Consider the following 7,902-nt stretch of genomic DNA (forward strand, 5'->3'; position numbering starts at 1 on the left):
GAATTTTGTTCTATGGTATTCTCCAGCTCTGTCCGGGACCCACTATTGTGATCCCTGTCAGAGCAGTCAGTGTGGTAGCCAGACACCATCCGGTTTTACTGTACTCAGTAAAACCATTATGTCTTTAGTTTTCTTCACTCTTCCTTGCTCGCGAAGTGGTGAGATCAGTAGAGAATCTCAGATGGCTGCTCACAGGCTTTTAAGACCCCAGATGCTACTCACCAAAGCAAATGTAGAACATGTTCTTTATAAACTACGTTATGCCAATCGAGCTCGATGGCCCAGAGACCATGGTCCCCACAGCCCTCAGACCAGCAATTCGGTCCCTCTGGGAGTTTGAGTGTGTCTATGGAGCTTCTACGGCTTTGCCTTGTACAGATTGTGCTGGCTTCCCCAGTATTGTATACTGTCTTACCCTTCACCAAAGTTATCACTTATCTATTGCCTGTTTAACCACTCCTTGTTTTTAATTGGACCATCTTCTTCTTGAGCCCTGGTGGCATAATGGTTAAGCTCTTGGCAGCTAACCCAAAGGTCTGCAGTTTGAACCCACCAGCCACTCCATGGGAGAAATATGTGGCAATCTGCTTCCGTAAGGATTATAGCTTTGAAAACCCTATGGGGCAGTTCTACTCTGTCCTATAGGGTGACTATGAGTCAGAAGTGACTCGACAGCAACAGATTTGATTTCCCCACCCTGCCCCCTTGTAACCACTAACAAAACTTTGGACTCTGTCTTTGGCTATCTTAGGTAAGTAATGATGATGTTTTCATCATTTTATGTTGAATCCAGCATGTGTCTTTCAATTGATTGTTATTTCAGAAAGGGAAAAAAGATTTTATTGACTCCTTCAAACTCCAACAGGCTGGAACACCTAATGCTTGAGCCAAAAGAATTAAAATAAGCAGGTGGAAAGACTTGAGGATTGGATCAGAAGAGTTCAGAAAAACAGAAGCAAGTAAGGTATTAAGTCAAGTTTGCTGTTGCAACCATTTTTCTTGAATGGATCATATATTCTAGGATTAAAAAAAAAAATTGCCAACCAGTCGATTCTCACTGATGATGACCCTATAAGATAGAGTAGCACTGCTCCATAGGACTTCCAAGGCTATAATCTTTATGGAAGCAGACTGCCACATCTTTCTACCGTGCTCTAGAGTAAAAAAGAAAAAAGAAAACAAAACAAACCTGTTGAGTCGATTCCGACTCAGAGCAATCCTATAGGACAGACTAGAACTACCCCATAGAGTTTCCAAGGAGCGGCTGGTGAATTCAATCTGTTGACCTTTTGGTTAGTAGTCATAGCTCTCAACCACTGCACCACCAAGGTAGTGGCTCTCAAACATTGACCTCTCCAGTTCCTGGAAAGCTTGTTAAAAACAGAGATTCAAGAGCCCCAGGACTTGTGCTCAAAAGATTTGGGGCAGGGCTTCAAGTATACATATGTTTTACCAGTCTCTTGGGTAAGTACTCCAAAGTTTGAAAACCTCTGCTTCTAATCATTGTACACAGAAGAAAAACAAAGATTTCGAAGCATTTTTAATCATAGTAGAACCAGGTGGGCAGTTTTCTGTAGAAAGCAAGTGACATAAGGGAGAAGCATACGAGAGAGCAACAGGACTTGAGATAGACAGGTGATGATCAGGAAGAAGAAGGAAATGGGAGTGTCTTGAAAAGAAGCTTGGGCAGGGCACGCCAGGTGAGAGGAAATGTAAGAACAGTTTAGGGTGGGTAGGCTGAGTATGCAGTCAAAAGCAGGAGTTAGGCAGTGACTGAGGCCAAGGGCATGGAATGCAAACAGTTCTCCTGGGAACCTGAAAGGGTGGCACACAGAGGCAGCGGGGGAGTCTTGCTTTCAGAGTTCCTGTTCCAGCCAGGCTTCAGGCTAAATTTCTTGAGTCACCTCTTCTGGAGTCCTGTTTCCATTGGGAACTGGCCCAGAGAAAGGAGAAAAATGTGTGTGTAATTATCCCCTCTTTTTTTTTTTTTAATCAACCTTTAGCCTCCACCCATCTGCCATCTGTCAGTTTCTCGTACTGTGGTGGCTTGTGATGATGGGAGCTATGCCACTGGTATTTTAAATACCAGAAGTAACACCCGTGGTGGACAGGTTTTTGCAGCACTTCCAGACTAAGACTGGCTACGAAGAAAGCCCTGGCGATCTACTTCTGAACATTGTTATTGTTTATCATTGGGTGCCATCGGGTTGGTTCTGACTCCTAACATTTCATACAACAGAATGAAACACTGTCTGGCCCTGTTCCATCCTCACAATCTTTGCTATGTTTGAGCCATTGTTGCAGCCATTGTGTTAATCCATCTTGTTGATCACTCTTTTTCATTGACCCTCCACTTTACCAAGCATAATGTCATTCTCTACGGACTAGTCCCTCCCGGTAGCCTGTCCAAAGTACTTGAGACCATGTCTCGGCATCCTTGCTTCTAAGGAGCGTTCTGGCTGTACTTCTTCCAAGACAGATTTGTACATTCTTCTGGCAGTCCATGGTATATTCGATATTCTTCACCAACACTGTAATTCAAGGTGTCAATTCTTCTTCAGTCTTCCTTATTCATTGTCCAGCTTTCACACACATACGAAGCTATTGAAAATACCATGGCTTCAGTATTTTAGTCCTCACCTTAGTCCTCAAAGCGACATCTTTCCTTTTTAACACTTTGAAGTGGTCTTTTGCAGCCAATAAAAACCCTATCGATCACAGAATATTAAACTCACTCACTTTTGAAGCATCATCAGGAACAACCGATAGCTTTAGAAAGACATCACGTTTGGGTAAAGTGGAAGGCCGGTAAAGGGAAGGGAAACCCTCAATGAGATGGATTGACACACTGGCTGCAACAATGGACTCAAACATACCAGTGATAATGAAGATGGTTCAGAACTTGGCAATGTTTCCTTCTGTTGTTTTACACGGGGTTGCCATGACTAGGAGCCTACTCTGTTACAATCCCACCCTAATCCTCTTTAACATAAAATTACAATCACAAAATGGAAGACAACCACACAGTACCGGGAATCATGGCCTAACCAAGTTGACACATATTTGGGGGGACACAATTCAATCCATGACAAGGGTCTTCTTCTTTTTTGCTGATCTTCTAGCTTTAACAAGCATGTTGTCCTTCTCCAGGGACTGATCCCTCCCATTAACAAGTCCAAAGTATGTAAGATGTAGTTTCTAGTTATCCAGTGCTGCTATGGAAACCCTGGTGGCATAGTGGTTAAGAGTTACAGTTGCTAACCAAAAGTTCGGCAGTTAGAACCCACCAGACGCTCCTTGGAAACCCTATGGGGCAGTTATACTCTCTACTATAGGGTCACTATGAGTTGGAACCGATGATAACAGGTTTGGTTTTTTTGGTTTAGCGCTGCTGTAACAGAAATACCACAAGTGGGTGGTTCTAACAAACAGAAATTTATTTTCTCATAGTTTAGGAGGCTAGACATCTGAATTCAGGGTGCTGTCTCTAGAAGAAGGCTTTCTTTCTCTGTTGGCTTTGAAGGGAGGTCCTTGTCTCTTTTGAGCTTTTGCTACTGGGTGATCTTCATGTGGGTTGGCATCTTTCTTTCCCTATCTATTCTTATTTCTATCTCAAAAGAGATTGAATCCAGATTCGCCCGACACTTATCTTGCCTCATTAATATAACAAGGCAACCCATTCCCAAACCGGATTATAGCCACAGGCATAGAGTGTAGGATTTATAACATGTTTTTTTTGGAACACAATTCAATCCTTAACAAACAACAACTACCTTTATAGAAATTTGTAGAACAAATGAAGAGGTCCTACAGAATCCCTGAAAGGGCATGCCCTCAAAGGCTCTCCCTAGATGGGATAACATTCAAAACCACTATGTAAAGCATAAAACACTAAACAAATGTATTCTAATTCACTGGGGCCTCCTCTTTCCCCAGGCCTTCCTCCAGGAGATAGTGCTTCCTAGGCACAGTGGAGCCTATGATCCTAGCTGGGACATTCTTGGGGGAAGTAACAGATTAGCACTTCGTTGGTTACCAGTTTGTGAGTGTTCAGCTATTTATGTTGAAGACATAAACATGAGTCAGCAGGCTTTTTTTTTTTTTTTCTCTCTCCCTCTTTTTAAATCAGTGTGCAGCCTTTCCTTCCTCCCCCACCCATAGCCTCCCTGAGTCAGTGTTCATGAGCCGTCCTCTCACAGATGCTTGTCTTGATCGGCCACAAAACCACTTCTCTACACTGCAAGAAACAATGAGGGAGCTTGCAAACAAATACTTCTGCCTGACGACTATTGCTCATGAATTGAAACAAGGCCTCTATTAGAGGTGACTGATATATCATTTTCTAAACTGATCCAATCTGTTTTGTCCCTGCAATGCATGAGACATCTTCTGGCAAAGTTCTGTTGCTCTCCAGGAAATTAGGTAGAAAAGTTTACATAGTAAAGGTTATAAACATTCTGTGCTTTCTGTAAGAATTCATGTATGGATTGTGAATCTATGTCAACTGTTCTTGAACAGATGTCTATTTTCAGCCTGCATTCATTGATGCATACACTTGAAAGGTTTTTTTTTTGAGCTTGCTTGTAGTGCGCAGCCCCAAGGAGTATGGTGATGAACAAGATGGAGGAACCACCTGATTCTGAGAAGCTCAGGTATAAATTTCTTAAGTTATTGCCTGTTTAAGAGCAAATGCACGGCATGGTACAAACAGTTGGTGGTTCGAGTCTATGCAGAGGTGCCTTGGAAGAGAGGCCTGGAGACCTACTTCAGAAAAACCAGCCATTGAAAATCCTTTGGACCATAGTTCTCCCCTGACACACGTGGGGTCGCCGGGAGTGAGAATCAACTGGAAGGCTACAGGTTTAAGAGCAAAGCAATTGAAAGAAAAGGAAGAGACTCTCCTCCTACCCCCCCCACCCCCGCCACTTTTTCTTTGAGCATTCACTTTAGAAGGTTTGTAAATTCTTTCTCTCTTTGAAAAGTATGTAAATCCAGGGTGTTTCCTTAAGGATGTGGAAGCCATTTCTTTTCATATGTAATCATCAGGGAAGAGCCTGCTCTCCTACCTCCCAGTTTCCTGGCAGGAGATGAGCACAACTTTATGTGGCACAGGGTTCCAAACTGCAAACCAACTTCCGGCCATAAGGATGCTAAAACATTAGCAATTGTATATGAGCCGGAACTCAACAGGACCGCCTTGTTTTTCTGGGTCTCAAAAGTTTTCAGCCTTTGACAGGGTGCCTGCAGTTTTAACCATTTTTCTGTGGCTCGTTTTAGTGCAGGTTTCCATCTTACACAGGTTCCAGCTTTCGCAGGTTTTACTGTATACAAGAGTAAGACTTCTGTCTTTGCAATCTCTTTACCGGATTACCTGTAATTTAGCAAATCTTGGTTTAATGCTCATTCAGTAATAGTTTTATTTCTCTTCTACCTTTGTGATGTTTTCTAGGCAAGGAGCAGATTTTGTTTTTAATTATTTTCGCTGACACCTGCAGGGAAAATAGGACTTTCACGCACCAGGCACTGCCTATCCGCCACCACCCCCAGTTGCCATCAAGTCGGTTCCGACTCCCGGCAACCCCACGTGTGTCAGAGTAGAACAGTGCTCCATAGTGTTTTCAGTGGCTGAATTTTCTGAAGTAGATCACCAGGACATTCTTCTCAGCACCTCCCGATGGACTCAAATCTCCAACCTTTCAGTAAGCAGCAGAGCATGTTAACTGTTTGCATTTCACAGGGGCTCCAGAGAAGGAGCAGGGGTGGTAAAATATTGTTATGAGGAGTGAGCCCTTATCTTCACACAGAATTCCTCTGACTCCACCAGCACAGCACTCTTGCTTGTTTTTCCCCTATATCACAATGCAAAGGCACTTGCAGTTTGAGTCCCAGAAGGAAATGAATAGAAGCAGAGACTAGAAAGAAATATGGAAGAGAGTGAGGCCTGGAGAAGAGCCAAAAAGGTTAACTAAGAGTTCTGCCTAGGACTGACTGTTCAGCATAGTGAAGCTATTTGGCCACTGTAATCATTTATTTAATACCATGGACCAGCATCTTTTTACTGAGTTTTGAGTGCATGATACCATTCTTGATCAGCATTTTTGGGTATCAAGAAACTTCGAATCCCTCTTAAAAAAAAAAAAGTTGGTACGGATACTATTCTAACTCATAGAGACTCCATATGTTGCCCTTCATAAGGTTTTCAAGGCTTTTGGAAGCAGCTTGCCAGGCCTTTCTTCTGAGGCACCTCTGTTGAAATTAATAAATAAGATTATTTTATGTATTGAGTAAGTAACACATTCAAAATTAAGTTTGGTTCAAAATTCAAAAGGTAGAACAGTATACAGTAAAAAGTCTCCCTTTTACCCCTATTCTCCACTGGCCCGCCACTCCTCCCCTGAAGAAGCTGATTCAATTTGTTTTGTGGGTTATCCTTATTTTCTCCATATTTTATAACAAAAACCCAGTGCTGTCAAGTCGATTCTGACTCATAGTGACCCTATAGGGCAGAGTACGTATATGGTAAATAGGATTCTTATCCAGGCTTCTAATTTGAGGATAAACCCCATCTCAGCCCTGTGTCAACCTGTCCTTCAAGAATATATCCCATACTACAGGGTTTACATGAATCAGAAGCTCAGAATTTATTTTCCAGATGAGTATAGTATGAGCTGTTCTTTAGGGGGGAAAACATGAAAAAGCAATTAGGAGGAAAAAAAAAAAATTTTTTTTTTTTTAAATTAGGAGAGACCTGGAAAAAAAAAAAAAAAATATATATATATATATATTTTGCGTGCGTGTGCATGTCAATTTTTTGTTGTGCTTCAGGTGAAAATTTACAGAGCAAATTAGTTTCCCATCCAATAATTTGTATATAAAGTGTTCCATGAGATTGGCTGCATTCCCCTCAGTATGTCAGCGCTCTCCCCATTTCCACCCGGGGTTTGGGCTTCCTTGTGTCTGGATTTTCCACTCCTTCCTGACTTCTCATCTTTGCTTTTGGGCAAATGTTGTCCTTTTGATCTCATATAACTGTTTGTTCTAAGGAACACCTTCCTCTCTGGCATTATTGTTTATCTTATGGGCCTGTCTATTGTTTGGCTGAGAGGTGGTCTCTGGGAATTGCTTCAGTTCCATGTCAGAAGGGTATCTTAGGTCCATACTGGGGTGGGGGGTGGGGTGGGGGAGCAGGTGGTTCCCTCCAGTGTCTGTCAGACCAGTAAGTCTGATTTTTTTTGTGAATTTGACTTTTTATTCTGCATTTTTCTCCTGCTCTATTTGGGGCCCTCTATTACAATAAAAAAAAAAAAAATTATTTTTATTATTATTTTTTTAATTGTAATCCTAGTCAGAGCAGTCCGTAGTGATAGCTGGGTACCATCTAGTTTTTCTGGACTTAGGGTTGTGTAGGCTGTGATTCATGTGGTCTGTTAGTCCTTCAAACTAATGCTCTTTTGAATCTTTGGTTTTCTTAGCTCCAGAAGGAGAGAGACCAATAGCTGTATCTTAGGTGACCATTTGCAAGCTTTTAAGACCCCAGACACGACTCACCAAAGTAGGAGGGAGAACATTGTCTATGAACAATGCTGTGCCAGTTGACGAAGGTTTCCCCTGAGTTTATGGTCCTTCAACTTTATGCCTAGGAACTCCATCCTGCTAGGTGTTTGGTTATGTCCAAGAAGGTTCTATAACTGTGTCCCTTCTGTGCTCTACTGTCTATTTAATATAGATACAGCACCTAGAGTTACGTATGTAGAAACATCCATAACCAAACTTATATATGCACGTGGGTATGCTCCCTTACGCCCTCCTTGACCTCTTTAGTATATCTACCTATATATCCATTCCTAGATTATTGTAGGTTAATATTATTGTTGTAGGATTGTCTATGTTGTGGCAATTATA

This window comes from Loxodonta africana, chromosome 4 (assembly GCF_030014295.1).
Source record: "Loxodonta africana isolate mLoxAfr1 chromosome 4, mLoxAfr1.hap2, whole genome shotgun sequence".
Classification (NCBI taxonomy): domain Eukaryota; kingdom Metazoa; phylum Chordata; class Mammalia; order Proboscidea; family Elephantidae; genus Loxodonta; species Loxodonta africana.